General features: G+C 39.2%; 1 protein-coding gene across 1 annotated transcript in view; it reads right to left on the bottom strand.

The window, feature by feature from the left end:
- The window catches only part of PTPRM (protein tyrosine phosphatase receptor type M), a 481477-nt gene that overhangs the window by 63007 nt on the left and 401656 nt on the right, over nucleotides 1-16814 (bottom strand). The window lies entirely within an intron of this gene.

Here is a 16814-nt window from a genome sequence, read left to right as displayed (position 1 = left end):
TACGGATTCAACTAGCATGTGCTTTTTTTTTAAACACAATTCATGATACCACAAAGACGATGATTTTGTCAGAGAATAAAAATAATGTGATTTTGTGAAAGACATAATCTAATATTCACCCAACCTCTGTGCTGTAGTTAGTAAATTTAATGTAAATAAGAAAGTTAAAGGTGCTAAAAATATGTTTTTACATTAATAAAACACACAAGCTGCCAAAAGGGCAGCAAGCAAGTTGTTATGTGCTATCTGTCCTGTGCATTCTGTGGTCTAAAAGAGTACTTGCAGAATTTCTTAATTTATGCATTGTATCTGTAAGTCATATAATGTAGATGCATTTTATAATTTTGTATTGACATACTAATCTTGTGTTAAAAATATTTAGTTGCCAAACAAACCAGTGGAATCCTATCAGGATGATGGCTGGTCTTAACTCATGTTTTGATCTTTTTACTAGAATGATCAGTAGATTAAATCTTTTGATTCAAGAGGGACGTGAAGGCACATGATTTACTTTTCTGGTAACAGAAGCCAAAAATGGCTAAGTCCCAGACCAAACAGGGAAAACCTCAGGAAGTTTGATCTCTCACAAGACCTCAACACACCCTGAGTGGTTTAAAATAGATAATGCTCATTAAATGGACTAATATTAGTGTCCTTTGCCGTCATACTTGAAATGCATTGTTGTTCAAATCCCAATGACTGCCATTAGTGAAGAGCGTAAAAGTCAAAATAAACCCTTGATCTCTTACTGAAGTCAATGGAACACAGGGGCATTCAGTGTCTAAAATGAGTTTTCTTTTAATAAGTTCACTAGAGTGCTAGTTTCCAACTTATAATAATATTCCTGGGAATACATGGATTATTTGTAAAAAATTTGCAAATAATACGAAAACCAGAAGCCTTGTCAAAAGGCTTCAATTTGTTTGTCTTTCATCTCTTCACACTTCTTTAGAAAATTTTTAAAGGTTTGCAAATTGAAATTATTAAAACCCACTAATGTAAATAAGTTTCTCCTTAATCATGGCGTACCATCATTGGGTACAGCTCTGAGAAATGCAGATTGCTGCCAGCATAGAGAAATGGAATCCTGTAAATCCTAAGATGATTTACAGCTTTGTGGCTGTCTGCCAAAAAGGCGCCAATCATTATCTCATTACACATCTGCCAACAGCATCTAAAGCAAGCAAGCCCTCCCATGCCAGAGCAGTCTCAACTCAGGCTGGGTGGAAAATACTTTTGTAGTAAGCCAGACTGAACTGCATAAGGAATTGCTCTCTATGGGCATAAACCCACGTCTCAATTTCTTGCAAAGTTCACACTTACTCTCAGACAACAATGGATGAGGAACAATTAAACATAGTTAAAAGCAAAATAGAGATGGAAATGTTCAGCAACAAAGCTCCCAAGGCAGAACAAACTAATCATTCATTCGATCTAAAACTTGACCTGGTATCTTCCTCAGGATTTTCTGACTCAGGCAGCTAGATAGCCTACAGAGAATTCTAGTTTTCTTACAGTCCTTCTGCTAGAGACTAGTTCACAGAATTGATCCATAAGACATTACCCAGCAAGTGGTTTTGGGTTTAATTCACTAAGCACTACATGTGCTGTTACAGAGAAAGAGTCCTGCTGATACAGCTTCCAAGCCTACACCTTGAAATATCGAGGCCCCAAATATACTCCTAGGGACTTCTTGCTTCTCCCTGTCCCACTAATGAACTTTTACAAAATTGCTTTAAACCAAACGATTACAGTAAATCTCTGGAGACAACTGGGAAAGATTTGCACAGTATTGAATTCAGGGAAGATACACAATAGGCAATGTACTGGTTTGGGCAGCTCACCTGCTTCTCACCTGCTAATGTTCTATTTCTCCCACCTGTTTGGAACTTCTGAAAACAATGATAAGCTTAATGAGCCTTACAGATAAAATATCTCCTAATAATATATCTGCAACACAGATAATTCTATTCTTTAGAATACATATATATCACACCTCACACAATAACGAAAACGAGGAGGCAGATTTACTTTTCCAGCTACTGCATATTGACTTCACTTTCTTTATTAAAAATGTATTATAGAAAAAGAACTCCAGATATACATTTTTCTTTGGGTTTTTATCAATAAATTGGTGAATGAAATAACACCTATCACATAGGGAAAATAGATGTAATTTATGTAGATCCATTTTTCTTTTTAATTCATTTTGTCATACACACAGGTACATCAGTGAGAATTGTACGGAAAAGATAATTTGAAGGAAGAGCTATTATAGTGCAAAAGCATAAAAAGAAACAGTTATTGTAAAAGACAGCTGGAGTGTCATTTCCTAAATTCCCCATGTGCTGCCATTACACAAACTGCAACAGAACGATAATCCACAATGAATTATATGGAGAAATCCCATTTGTCCCACAAGTAGAGAACAGAGCAGATACATCATAACATATGATCTGTCAAGATCTTTCCTTACTTGTGAGAAATATACATTTCATTACAGAAATTTTTTTAATGTCTTTCCTGGCTTATCACTCTCCAGGGAGACTGCTGCACAGCAGCCCACACATTATCTTAGTGGCTATTCATTCTAATTCATTCTTAAAAGTTTCTTAAAAATGTGGACTATTAGGAAGAAATATGCCCCCAAACAGCTTCATTCCACCCAATGTCTGGCAAGGGCAATGGAGAACCTAAAATGAGTATAGGACATTTCTCAACTAATTTAAAACAAGTATCTCTTTAACTCAAATCGCACAAAACCTTGGCTACCCAGCCTCCATGATCTACTTGAAAAATGAAACACTTCTCAAGCCAGCTGTTGTTACAGCAGACATTTCAGTACACAATGTCAACTGTCATTCTGTTATTAGAAAATATTTCAATAATCAGGATAAAACATTTTCTGAAAAAAACTGAGTTATACAGAACTGCTGTATATGCAACATAAGAACTGATCTGTGACGCAGCAGCAGGATCATCTTAGGATGAATGTGAAGCTTTTGCTTGCTGTAGCTCAATGCTGCAGTGGTTTCCATTAAAAATTAAATATTTGCCAGGGGCTAATTTACTGTGACCCTCAGACTAGAAAATAACCGCAATATCTCAAATGAGAGGGGAGATAATCATTGCAAATACAGATTTTTTAAATTATTCCCTTTCCTCATTTAAAATTCATAAGATCAGAAAATATTGGAAGGGACCTACATAAAAGTACAGTTTGAAGAAGCTGGAATGTGGAGAATAGGGTGAGATCTTCAGGACACAATTTGTAGCTCTGTTGATTGTCATTTTTGGCAACACACTTTCCATCCTGCATTTTCATGCTTCCAATTAAGGATAGTAAAAATAATGCATCTTTGTAAGCACTTTAAGACTACAAATGTAAAGTGTTGAGTGGAATTACTATTTTTATTATTAATCCAAAGCCAAGCAGCAACTTTTAAAAAAAATACTTCATAGTAGCTAGGTGATAACACTGTAGTCTCCTACAATGTCACTTACAAAATGCAACCTCTTACAAGCAAAGAAATGAGAAGTTAAGGACATCATAAATCTTGCTCTGCCTACTTAATAAGCAAGAATATTACTCACAGGTACAACAAAATGCATATTTCACTGTGTAACAATCTTAAGTTTGATCTGTGGATGTTTTTAAATGTATGACTTTTTATGATGTCTGACTTTCCCGACTGACCGTGAGTTTCTCCACTGATAACATCCATTCTTCCGTTGCTATTTCTAGATAACTGGATTAAGATGTACTTTAGCAAAATGAGCAACTTGACCTATTCAGTTGTAAATGCCTCTGGATTGTTTTTAAGCTATATTCAGAGAGTTACGCACACTGTCTACTTTAGGCAGACCAGACAACTAACGGTGGTCCTAATGGAGGTCCTTGTCTAAACTCAGCTATAGAAGAAACTTACATTTCTACCATAGATCCTTTGAGTTGCAGCTTAATTAGATGCCTAAAATGCCCTGAATTGGATAGTGAAGATACATCGCTAGTTTTACCTAAATATATCACCGTTTAGTACTGCTGTGTCTGCTTCATATGTGGAGATTACAGATAGAAAAAAATGCATCCATTAAACTCCATGTTAAGATCCTAGCATCGCATTAGACTCTTCTTTGTATTTACAAACCCTAGTAAATACATATTTTATTTTCAGCGAGTCTATAAATGTTTGGAGGACAAGGATCTTCAGGTTCACTTAATGAACAGTGCAAGATTTATGAGTACAGCAGATCTGTCAGTTAATTGGTTTTTCGGTATTCAGAATCTGCAAAATATCTGGCATGTGAGGATGTTCTTGCTACTTAACAACATCAACTGTTTTTTTAAACAGAAAATTGAAAAAATCACGTTCAGTTTGTTGATAACCGAGTATTTAGATTGTTAAGGAATTAAGAAGGAAGAGTCATTGATAGTTATGTTAAAGAAATCCGCAGAGAAGTCCAAGCTATGAAACAACATTTTTAATCTTCTAGTCACTTTGAGGAAAGATTTTACCATTGAAAATACATCACCTGCAAGTAATAGATCACCCCAAGTGTTTGTGAGCAGTGGTAAATGATTTCACTGATGGCAACCCACTGTATGCAAGCAGCAATTCGTGCTTCAATCATTGCTTTGGTCACTGAAAGCATTTGTGGATGACAGGGTGCCACTAGAGAATATATTCACCATCAGCTTTTTCTTCTCTGTCAGCTTCAATCGCTGAGAATTATGTCCAGTTTTCAAATAATGGAATTTAAAAAAACATTTTACTATGCCTGCCCTTGAAAACTGTCTGTTGCAAGAGCCAATGTGAAAATCTATCTAATCAATGTAAACTGCCTTCAGCAGTTCTAAAGCACTCACCAGTGTGTTACTGTAACCTAGGTCTGAACATGGAACTAAAAAAAGCCAATAAAGACTGTTGGAAATAGAACATATTGATGTTATTGCCAAAAGTCCCTCGTTCTGTTTGGAATTTTCTAGAAAAATTAGACTGATAATTTACATAAGGTTTTCTGAGTGTGAGATAAAAGGTGCAGATCAGTCTTAAAGCAGATACATGGTTATAGTCCAACATACAGCAACTCTCTAATACTGTTCCTGATGCTCCTTTATGTGGTTGTGCCTCCTTGAACTGTAAAAAACTGATGTAAAAAAATGAAACATCCATTCATAAAGGCTTGCATAGCCAGAGGTAGGAAACAGAGTCTTTTGCTTCTCAAGTGCATTTAGGTTAGTCTACATTACACACAAGAAGAAGAGTAGGAAAGCAGAAGTCCTTCTGGTGTTTTCAGACACTAAACATCATAGTCACTGCCTACATTAAATGTTGAAATGGAAGGGGAACCGTTACTGCCTCCACTGACTAACTTGCAGCATGACTTACCATTTGGATTTCAAAAAAAAGGACTAAAACCACATGGTAAGACAAAATCTGGTACTAATTCTGTCATTGTATTGTAGTGCTCATTTTTCAGTGGCAAGATGCTTTCAATTAGTTTATTTTCTAATACATTTGTGTTTTTAAAGTCACAGGCTTTGGTACTCTCTGGACAGCTGGCCAGTCTAGTCAAGCTATAGCTGCATAATGAAAACCTGATTGAACTGATTTGGTGTGGTATCTTTAATGACATAGATACTTGTAGCAGTTAGCTATAGTTGACAATCGTGTTAGAAAATGCACATGAAGTTTAGGTAACACTATAGGATAAGAGAGTAGCTCAGTTCTAAGAATAGACAAGTAACTTAAGCGAAAGTGTCCTGTCAGTCACTGTGAAAGTTGTGAAGGTGTTGCACACCTTCATGAATAGCATATCGTGAGTGCCAGCCATGGAGAAAGCTAGTTTTTAGGCGCCAAGTGCATATGAACAAGATAATCAAGAATTAGGTATTCTTTTTTACCCAGTCCTATATCTGACAGTGTCCTGGGTTGTTCAGGGAGAGGACCCAGAGGACAAGGGAGGAGGCCTCTAAGAGACACTGTAGGAGATCACATGGCATGGCTGGAACCACGATGCAGACCCACCTGACTTCTCTCCTGGACCGTGTCCTCTCTCCTGCAGAACAGGGAAGTCATGCAATTTGTAAAATTGCATATATCTGTGACTGAAATATTTTGGTAGCTGAGTACATTTAGTCTCCGATGACCAATTGTCATTTGGTCTTAAACGGTGACAATACTGCAAAAGAGAGTGTCATGGAGTACTTCTATAATAACTAACACATATATTTTTTAAACCAACCTATTCATGAGATGTGTTGATGACATTTCTTATCTTGCTATCTAACACTGCCACACCTGAAGTTCGTTTGTAAGATTCAACAGCAGGAATAGAAATCTTTATAGATTCTGCAGAGTGGTCTAAAAATTTGATAGATAACCTAGTTTCTATAGGCTTTCAGAGATACTTCCATTTTACCTACTTAAGTTTTAAAAACACCATTATGTTCATTCCTTTAAAATTCTTTAAGACTTCCATATAAGGGAAGATTTTAGAAATAAGGTAAAATGTGAATTAGTAAGAGGACTGCAATAGAACATACAATTACAATTCTAATTTAGAAACTTATTCCCTGGAATACTAGATAGCAATAACTTAACCTCATTAATCTTCCTGATTTATCTCCAGCAGAAAAATATAGTATGTTGACGGAGTTTTAGGATCCTTTTTTTATAAAAAGGACCCTCTGGGTACAATATACACACTTGCACGGTAACTAATGTGCAGGATATATTATTTTTAACTTGTGTGTAAAAAAAAATTAAAGTTGGTCTCAGGCAGTGCTTATTTCCTCTTATGAAAATAGATTTCCTGCTTTTGGAGGATTTAATGAATAGTTTTCATGTACAGCATGTGGGATTTTCGTATCTCCCTATCCCTCCCCCACTTTTTTTTTAACACAATATGTAATTAAAAGTTTTGTTCACAACTATCATACCTTGTACATTTTCAAGAAGACAGTGAACTTAACACTCATGACTGTAAAGTCTGTAAACATAAAGTGAATGAACACAGGCTACACTGAATACCAACTACTTCTGTGCTTTGATAGGAAACCTCCTCTGAGGAAATACAGAAAGACACTGATCACCATATAGGCACTTTCCATCCTTTTGTGAACAAAATTATCTGGTTCATTGCTCAGTAACTCTGCTATCTCCTTGCTTCCTCCCTACGTTGTTCCAAAGGACGTAATTACACGTGTTAATTGCATACTACATGAGTAAAAGAAGGTGCAGAGTTATTTATTTCTTATTGAGAATTCCTGCTTACCAAGACACATGTATTTACACAAAAGGGGCAGGACTCAAGGTTACATGCAGTGCACTGAATGTGTGGATAAGGGTTTTAAGATAAATTCTAAGTTAACTTTTTTATACCGTCTTCGGAAGGGTAACATGTAAATAATTCAAGTGACTTGAACAGAAAGAAAATATTCAGCCTGATCACTATGACATGGTTTGAATGAGGCCAAAAAGGAGAGGTATCTTAAGATATTGGTTGCAGGCAGAGACATCAACTCTTGAGCAGGTACCCAAGGTACCATTACAGCCATCTAACTATGACTTAATTCAGGGAAGTTAACAACACTATTCTTGTTGTTGTTGTTGTTGTTATTATTATTATTAATGATTATGATGATAATGTGTCTCTTTTGCCCCCATCTTCGAAAACTTACCTCACTTTCCTGTGTTAGAGGATAAGGTATTCAAAGTAGCTATTGGCTGCCAAATTATCAGTGTAATCACTCCTTTTTCCAGTGTCACAGTGGTACCTCCTGGTGCTCTTTTACTGCAGTTGTTTTACAAGTAGCCACAATGACAGACCCCTAGTACTTCCAGAGTGAGCAAGTTGCAATATTGCTGATAATGGCGCCACAGGCTTTTATTTTTTGCATCACAGATCTGCACTATTTGCTAAGACTCCTTGAGACTTCTGGTTGAGTAAGCTTTGTGGAAGAAAGGAAATGACATCCTGTTTTACCTAGCAGTGGTTTCCTCGAACTCCTCATTCCCGCTTGGCTGCAACTCTACTGCTCATTTCCTTTCCCTCTGTTTGGAGTTACTTACATTGACATAATTGCATAATTGCATTGCTACACTATTAGAATTTGGAAAACTGTGTGTTCGTCTCTTGTATTTTGTTTCCAAGTTTTAATCAAGAAAGTCTTTTTCAAGTGCCTTTCTGCCAAGTAAAACATTCCTTCCACAATACTACTTAGAACTCAGAAGCACATCACTCCTAGATTTTCTCTGTTGACCTCAGAATGTTAGCAGGCAGGTGGATTCTACAAAGTATTTTTAGGTACCTTAGAGCTTTGAGAATATTATTTTGGATCTTTTTGTGCACTTCAAATTTTAATTCAAAAAACTAATAGAAGATTTAAATATTTCTTCAGAGTCTAGCCCATTTTTCCTCTTAAAGATTAGCACTATGATATTTGATTTACTTTACAAATGGGAAAAGCTTGCCCCAAGGAATGGTTTCAAAGAGCTAATGAAATGTTATTAAAGCAGAGCATAAAGATACAATGTGCTATGAAAAACGTAGGCAAGAACTACAGAATTTTTTCTTCCTATAGTAAAGAGAAGAGTTTGTCATCGGTTTAAAATATAACGAGAAAGAAAAAAAAAGGAAAATAAGAAAAAAGAAAATGAACATGAAGAATACAGAGAAACAGAGAAAGAGAGAGAGAACGAGAAAGAGGGGAGAAAAAGGATAGATACAAAAATTTTTTTAGTCATCAGACGAAAAACAATAGTATGCATTTAACTGAAGTAGTAAGCTTTGTGTTGTAGTCATTATAATTTTCTGTTCACTCATGTTTTATGTAATGATTGATGAGAGCTACTCCACTCATTGCCTACCTATGCTATGTAATCCACAAAACAAGGCTTAAAGATTCCAAGAAACACTTTCTGAAGTAAGCGGCGAAATACTTACTTTCCATTACTTGATTGACACTGTAGGCTGGGACACGACTCTTTGAGCAAGTAGCTTATTTGAAGAGGTACTTTTTATTTAATACCTGTGCAATTCTGTCATCTGCTTGCTGAAGATTATTTCTAATGAAAGGTGATCAAACATTGAACTGGTGGACACATATGCTGATAAAAAAGGTGACTTCTGACATATTTCTAGCTAATCCAGTAATATTTTGCCTGATTTTATTTGAATAAATCGTTGTAATTGAGACAGTGGGCTGAGCTCAGAATTCACAAGAACTACCTGACTCTTTAAATTATCAGCTGACCCAAGCACAGAAAACCTGATAACATTTTCAAATCCCCTGTAAAGACAAGCTGTTTCTGATTTAGAACCACATGATTTGGAAAAACCTTGAATGTAAAAAAATTCCCTGAAGCAACAGAAAACAGCATGCAGAGAAACGAAACGAAAGCAAACAAATGTTGAATTTGAAAAGAGAACAAACCCCTTCCTATCTTCATCCAAGCTGTAATGTACACACAGCTGATCTAACCTCTCAGAAGTGATAAAGCACCCCTCAATTTTTCTCACTAAGTGAGCCTCGAGGGTTTTCGTGACTGTATCTAGGCCGCTCTAGTTAACATAGTTTGGATAGAAGCTAAGAAAGAAACAAAGCTCACATAATAAGATTTTAATTCTGCTTCTGGTGACACTGACATCATATTAAACTACAAGATAAAAGCCAGAGTACACTGGCGTGCACAGATGGAACACAAATATTTTGCACACTGTTGTTTTTCCCAGTGGATAAGATAGCACTTTTCAAGTGAAGTAAGAGTAACAGGATAGGCTAAAATAGATAAGGGTCTACTTGCAAGACAGCACTTCATAGTGCTGGTTCATTACATTTTTTGATCTTCACAGGAAACTTTGGTGCCTCAATGTCTGCTTTGCTTGTTTGCCAATACGCTATTTGCTAGCATATATAAAGATAATTATTCATTGCTCTAGGTTTGACTTTTAGCCCAGCATTTTCCTTGTTCTAAAGAAAAAGATCTCTTTCTCTCTAAAGCTATGTGTCTACTTCCTACATTTCCTGGCTGGAATCCAGTCCCTGCGCCTGTTGCTTGCTACACTGTTCTGCTCGGGGGAGAGCAGTAATGGGTCACAGTAGAGCCGCTGAGTGCTTCCGCAGCAATGGGAGCTCCTGCTACTTCACTATGCAGAACTCCTGGCTCCGGCTTTTTAAAGTTATGTTTCCTTTTCCCAGGCATCCCTCTGCAGGCTCTCACTCTGTAATTGCTTCCTGCCAATCATCTTCCCTATGGACAACTACACACTTACTGGAAAGGAGTGGGTGGGTAAAATCTTTGAAAAAAATGCTGTTGGGCCTAGACAATTCTACACCTCTCTGAGAAACTACTGAAAGAATAACAAGAATATAATAAGAATAGTAAGAGCATATAAAGGTAATCAGCATCAAAATAGTAAAGGTAGTAATGGGATTGACAATGATAACAAGTGCTGCTGTCAATTGTTAACCTCGTAATTTTTAGCATGCTTACTGCATACTGACAGACAGCAGCACTTCAATACAGCCCCAAGACTACTTGTTAGAACGAAGAGTGTCTGGTTAGGTGCACTAATGAATAGCAGCAGCTCACCAACCTGAATTGTCCTATTTTGATGTTTGATATGTATATACAGCACTTTCTAATTCCGAGAGGTATACCTGCAGCAATTTATCAACCAGGCTTAAAAACAGACAGTTTATTCGAATATATAATACGTGGGATCACAGGCTACTCAAATGACTCAGCTAATGGATAAAGTGAAGTAGAAGTACTCTGGGTTAACTAACAATGAGAGAGGAGCAAAAGGGGTTGCTGTCCCTAAACACTATCACTTGAGGACCGCTTCTGCATCATTAATCTAACGTCAGATACGAGGTACTAGTATTTTGTCAAGGGAAAAGTACAAGCATACCATACACAATTAACAGTTTCACCACGGCATGTATCCACAGGAGATTATCAATGGACATTTGGATTGTTCAATTCTATCTGCATGTAATCAGCTAGTATATTCCTGATGCCCGAGAATAAACTTTCAAAGATCTTTGAGAATTCTTCTAAACTTCTATTGACCTTGTGCAATACAATGGAGATCTCTGAATGCCCCAGTGCAAATGTCTCTTCTTCCTTCTTTATTCATCACTCACACTGCATACATTCAGAGAATATACTCTGCAAGTGAAATAAGTATTGCACTAACTAACAGAAAAAAAATCAATCTCCAGCAATAATGATGGAGATGGCAATTTGAGTGCTATCGGTTACTTACTGGGCAGATGTGCAACAAGGATGTCTCTTCTACTCTAGTTTGGTAGAGTTTTACACTTGCTATTTGCAAGTAAGAGCACAGGTTAGCAAAATAACGAACCAAATGTAATAGTCACAGAAAACAAACCCTCTCAAAAAAAGGGAGAAAAGTGTCTTTGTTTTACAGAACAGTCGTTTCCAAAGGACAATACAGTGAGGACATGAAGGTGAGTTGTTTATGGAGTAAGGGAGCTAACTGAAAAGTTACAAAGTCCATGGATTATGGACAAATGGATTATGAAGTAAGAAACTTAAATAAAGGGTTAGTCACGGTGACAAAATAGTGTAAAATAGTGTTTACATTCACAGCTTTAAGAACAGAAAGGGAATAATCATAGTTCTGCACTTAGATCATACCCATGACATTATTCTGTGGATTTTTTCCTGCTGTGCAGGACCCTTGCGAACATGTCACCTAACTACTCTTTTGTTCAGATTCTGATCTTGCTGAGTATCAAAACAATTCTTCAGTAATGAAGATTGAGGTTTAATGACTTGTTGTATAATTTTGTTTTTTGCAATCTGCTTCTTCATTTTCTCTTTTGCATAAATTGAGGAAAATACAGATTTATCAGCTCCCCGTGGACATTTCAAGTTTTATATACATTGCAGCTTTACATTTTTATTCTACATTTCCTTTCATTAGAACACTGCACCGAAACTAGATTAATTGAGGCAAACCAACATTATAAAAGCTCTGTTGAATAGCAGCAGATGCCTTTATTCTCTGCATCCCTCCATAAAACAAAACTTTTAAAATTTGAGAATTTGAGTCTCTATATAAATATTTCCCTTACAAGACAATACAAAGATTCCAGGCATCTGTCTCTCATTAAGCCAATTACTAGCTGTTTAAAATAATCTACTGAAGTCCATATTAATCAGATTTCTTATTAATAAAAGTATTGTTAGACTCTATGCACCAAATTCTGCCAAGGGAAACAGAGAAAATGATGAAGAGTGAGCTAGATGGACAAGAGGGACTTGGCACTGAAGCATTCCAGGCCTGACACTTGGTAGAAGTTCCAACTTTGAGACAAACACCCACTTAAACAACAGGGGAAGACTTACTGCTATGAGATTCAGAGACATCAGCTCAGTAGGGACTAGACTTCCAGCTTAAGTACTAGGGAGGACATATACTAGGGACTATACAGCTAAAGCGCTAGGGAGGTCAATCCTGGGTTGAATCCTGTTTAATAGCTTCATTAATGACCTGGATGATGGGGCAGACTGCACCTTCAGCAAGTTTGCGGCAACACCAAACTGGGAGGAGAGGCTGATATGCCAGAGGGTTGCACTGCTAACCAGAGGGACCTTGACAGGCTGAAGAAATAGGCTGATAGGAACCTCATGAAGTTCAACAAGGGGAAGTGCAAAGTCCCTCCCCTTCACCTGGGAAGGAACAACCCCAGGCACCAGTATATGCTGGGGGGTGACTGCCTGAAAAACAGCTTTGCGGGAAAGGACCTGAGGGTCCTGGTGGACACCAGCATGAGGCTAAGCCAGCAATGTTCCTTGCTGCAACGAAGGCCAATGGTATCCTAGGATGCATTAGGAGAAGCATTGCTGTGATCCTTCCCATCCGCTCAGCGCTGGTGAGGCCACAGCTCGAGTGCTGGGTTCAGTTGTGGGGTCCCCAGTACAAGAGAGACATGGACATACTGGACAGAGTCCAGCAAAGGGCCATGAAGATGATGAAGGGACTGGAGCACCTCTCCTGTGAGGAAAGGCTGAGAGAGCTGGGACTGCTCAGCTTGGAGAAGAGAAAGCTCAGGGTGATCTTACCAATGTGTACAAATACCTGAAGGGAGGGTGCAAAGAATCACAGAATCACAGAATCACTAAGGTTGGAAAAGACCTGTAAGATCATCAAGTCCAACCATCAGCTAACACCACCATGCCCATTAAACCATGTCCCACAATGCCTCGTCCACACGTTCCTTGAACACCTCCAGGGAGGGTGACTCCACCACTTCCCTGGGCAGCTTATTCCAGTGGCTCACCACTCTCTCAGTAAAGAAATTTTTCCTAATATCCAGTCTAAACCTCCCCTGGTGCAACTTGAGGCCATTTCCTCTTGTCCTGGCACTAGTCACTTGGGAGAAGAGACCAGCACCCACCTCTCTGCAACCCCCTTTCAGGTAATTGTAGAGAGCGATAAGGTCTCCCCTCAGCCTCCTCTTCTGCAGACTAAACAACCCCAGCTCCCTCAGCTGCTCCTCATAAGACCTGTGCTCCAGACCCCTCACCAGCTTCGTCGCCCTTCTCTGGACACGCTCCAGCACCTCAATGTCCTTCTTGTAGTGAGGGGCCCAAAACTGAACACAGTATTCGAGGTGCATAAGACGAAGCCAGGCTGTTTTCAGTGGTGCCCAGTGACAGGACCAGAGGCAATGGTCACGAACTCAAACACAGGAGGTTCCCTCTGAACATAAGGAAACATTTTTTCACTGTGAGGGTGACTGAGCACTGGCAGAGGTTGCCCAGGGAGGTTGTGGAGTCTCCCACCTTGGAGATACTCAAATGCCAACTGGATACGTTCCTGGGCAACTGTGTCTGGGTGGCACTGCTTGAGCAGGGGGGCTGGACCAGATGACCTACAGAGGGCTCTTCCAACCTCAACTATTCTGTGATTCTGTGATTCTGTGACGTGAGTCTTGGAAAAATCCCTCAGGGCCAACAGTATTAAACTTGAGGCAGTAGGGGGAGCATCTGTTTCTACTGAGAGCTCTCAGAAGCAGAATTGCATACTATGTTCCAATTTCTTTTAATGCTGGATACAGGAGTCGTTTGAATGCAGATTATGGTACTGAAATTTTACCTGACAGCTCAGTGATTAGGACACCTTCCTGATACTAGCGATTTGCTGGACATGGGACATGGTATTCTTTAAAATTAGGTTTCAGCCCAAATTGCATCGAAACTAGAAATATCCTGAAATTACCTAACATAGGTTATGAGAAAAGAGTTGTCTTCCAAAACAAAATAGGCTCCTGGGACACAGGGATGGTAAAAATAGTCAAGTTAGTAAAAGACAGTAAGATACTAATAGACAGTAAAACTAATTCAGGCTCAGTGAACCTTAGACTCTGGTTTTCTCCCACACTTACAGTATCCTACTGCTAACAACATTTAAGGTTCCAGGAGAAATCTTTTAGTAGCTGTAAGCTGCCTGGATTTAGTGCAAATCTGTCAACGTAACATGGTGGTCTCATGTCCCACTCTGGCTAAGTTAACCTCTGTAAGCTGAATCTTAGTTCCACAAGAATATATTTGAAAATATATCTGAGACAATACCACCAAAAAGTATGGTTTGCTTTTTTCATATTAGGTAGCTGAATTTGGAAGTTATCATTCTCGGTAACTTCACTGTAGTCATAGTTCAACAAGGCCAAGTGCAAGGTCCTGCATGTGGTTTGGGGCAATCCCAAGCACAAATACAGGCTGGGCGGAGAATGCATTCAGAGCAGCCCTGAGGAGAGGGACTTGGGGGTACTGGTGGATGCAAAGCTGGACGTGAGCCAGCAATGTGCTTGCAGCCTAGAAAGCCAACACTATCCTGGGCTGCATCAAAAGAAGCGTGGCCAGCAGGTCGAGGAACCTGATTCTGCCCCTCTACTCCCCTCTGGTGAGATCCCACCTGGAGCACTGTGTCCAGCTCTGGAGTCCTCAGCACAGGAAAGAGATGGACCTGTTGGAGTAAGTCCAGAGGAGGACCACAAAGATGATCAGAGGACTGGAGCAACTCTCCTATGAAGACAGGCTGAGACAGTTGGAGTTGTTCAGCCTGGAGAAAAGAAGACTCCGGGGAGACCTTATAGCAGCCTTCCAGTACCTGAAGGGGCCCTCCAAGAAAGCTGGAGAGGGACTTTTTACAAGGGCATGTAGTGATAGGACAAGGGGTAATGGCTTTAAACTGAAAGAGGGTGGATTTAGATTAGATCTTAGGAAGAAATTCCTCACCATGAGGGTGGTGAGGCACTGGAACAGGTTGCCCAGAGAAGTTGTGGATGCCATCCCTGTAAGTGTTCAAGGCCAGGTTGGATGGGGCTTTGAGCAACCTGGTCTAGTGGAAGGTGCCCCTGCCCATGGCAGGGGAGTTGGAACTAGATGATCTTTAAGGTCCCTCCCAACCCAAACCATTCTATGATTTTAGGAATAGCTGGCATCTAATCTTGCCCTATTAGTTAAAACACAAATACTTGACATGATACCAGATCAAACTTTAATTTTAGCATAAACCAAGATAATTTTTCTGGTTTTCATTAGAGCATGCCAAAACTTTTCCAGGAGTGGGCAGAACTGTATGGTGAATGGAGTACTTCATTGCTTTATGCATATGCATTTTCAGCTTTTTAAAATCTGGTGTGTATTAGTGGCATTAAAAACAGTACTTTCTACAGTGTATTTTTTTCCTTTTTCTCCATGGAAATAGAGAGGAAAGCAACTTTACCTTTTTTGCTTTTTTATATTATTACAATAGTAAGCTTGAGCACTCCAGCACACTGCTCCTCCACACTAAAACAGCCATATGGATAGCACCATTCATATCTTTCACGACACCAAAAAAATCATGTTACTATTAAACTTCTGGATTAGTCAGTCAGGTTTCAAGGACTCCGGCACTTTCTATTCTGCAAAACTGGGGAAATAGGACATATAAACAGGTGACCTTTTCCTCCTTCAATCCCAGACACACAGAATCACTGCCCTAGTATAACTCCTTCCCACAGCTGTTTCCACACTCTGGCCTCCCCAGTCAGCACATCTTCTCCACTGTTTTTCTGGGGGAAAAAGAAGAGTGCTGCTAGCTGAAAGGAGTAAAGCAGGAATGTAGTCCACCTCCTGCTCCTCACTTTTCCTGGTGTTAGGGAGGAGGACCCCCACCCACTGTCCTGCCTGCTGTGCTCAGGAGAAGGAGGTGGCAATGGCAGAACCTGGGTGAGAGATGCAGGGTAGGTCTGGGCTGGACCAAGTAGGGAAATACAAAAATTGTAGCATACCTCACATACTGTTCAGCATCATCTCCACTGAAGGCAGAATCACTGTTCCACACTATCTCCTTGCTTTCAAATACTCCTGCAATAGCTAGGAGACTATGAATGTTTTCACCTTACCCTCCTGTGGCAGTCAACAGGTGAGTAGTGGGGTGCCCACATCTAGGAGGGGATGTAGTGAAAGGTAAAGGTTTATCTGTGGGGAAGGTTCCTGGTATTAGAGGGAGCACTTCTGGGGAATGAGTGTAAATATCGAGTAAGCACAAGCAGACCTCTGTGTCAGTGTGTAGCTACACAAAAGTTTAGTAGTTTCACTCGTTTCCTGGCCCTTGGAACAGGGCTATTTTAAAAAGATCCAACCTGATCCCTTATAAGATATTTAAGGCAATTCCACTGTAGCATACTTGAGCTAAAAGAAAACATACTCCTAGTTATGTCAGCAGGAAAGACATTTGCTTCCCAACTAGGCTGTCCTTCTACCTCAGCAATGTTTAAAAAT

The sequence above is a fragment of the Gavia stellata genome, chromosome 3 (assembly GCF_030936135.1).
Source record: "Gavia stellata isolate bGavSte3 chromosome 3, bGavSte3.hap2, whole genome shotgun sequence".
In the NCBI taxonomy this organism is placed as follows: domain Eukaryota; kingdom Metazoa; phylum Chordata; class Aves; order Gaviiformes; family Gaviidae; genus Gavia; species Gavia stellata.
This window is presented reverse-complemented; position numbering and strand designations above follow the sequence as displayed.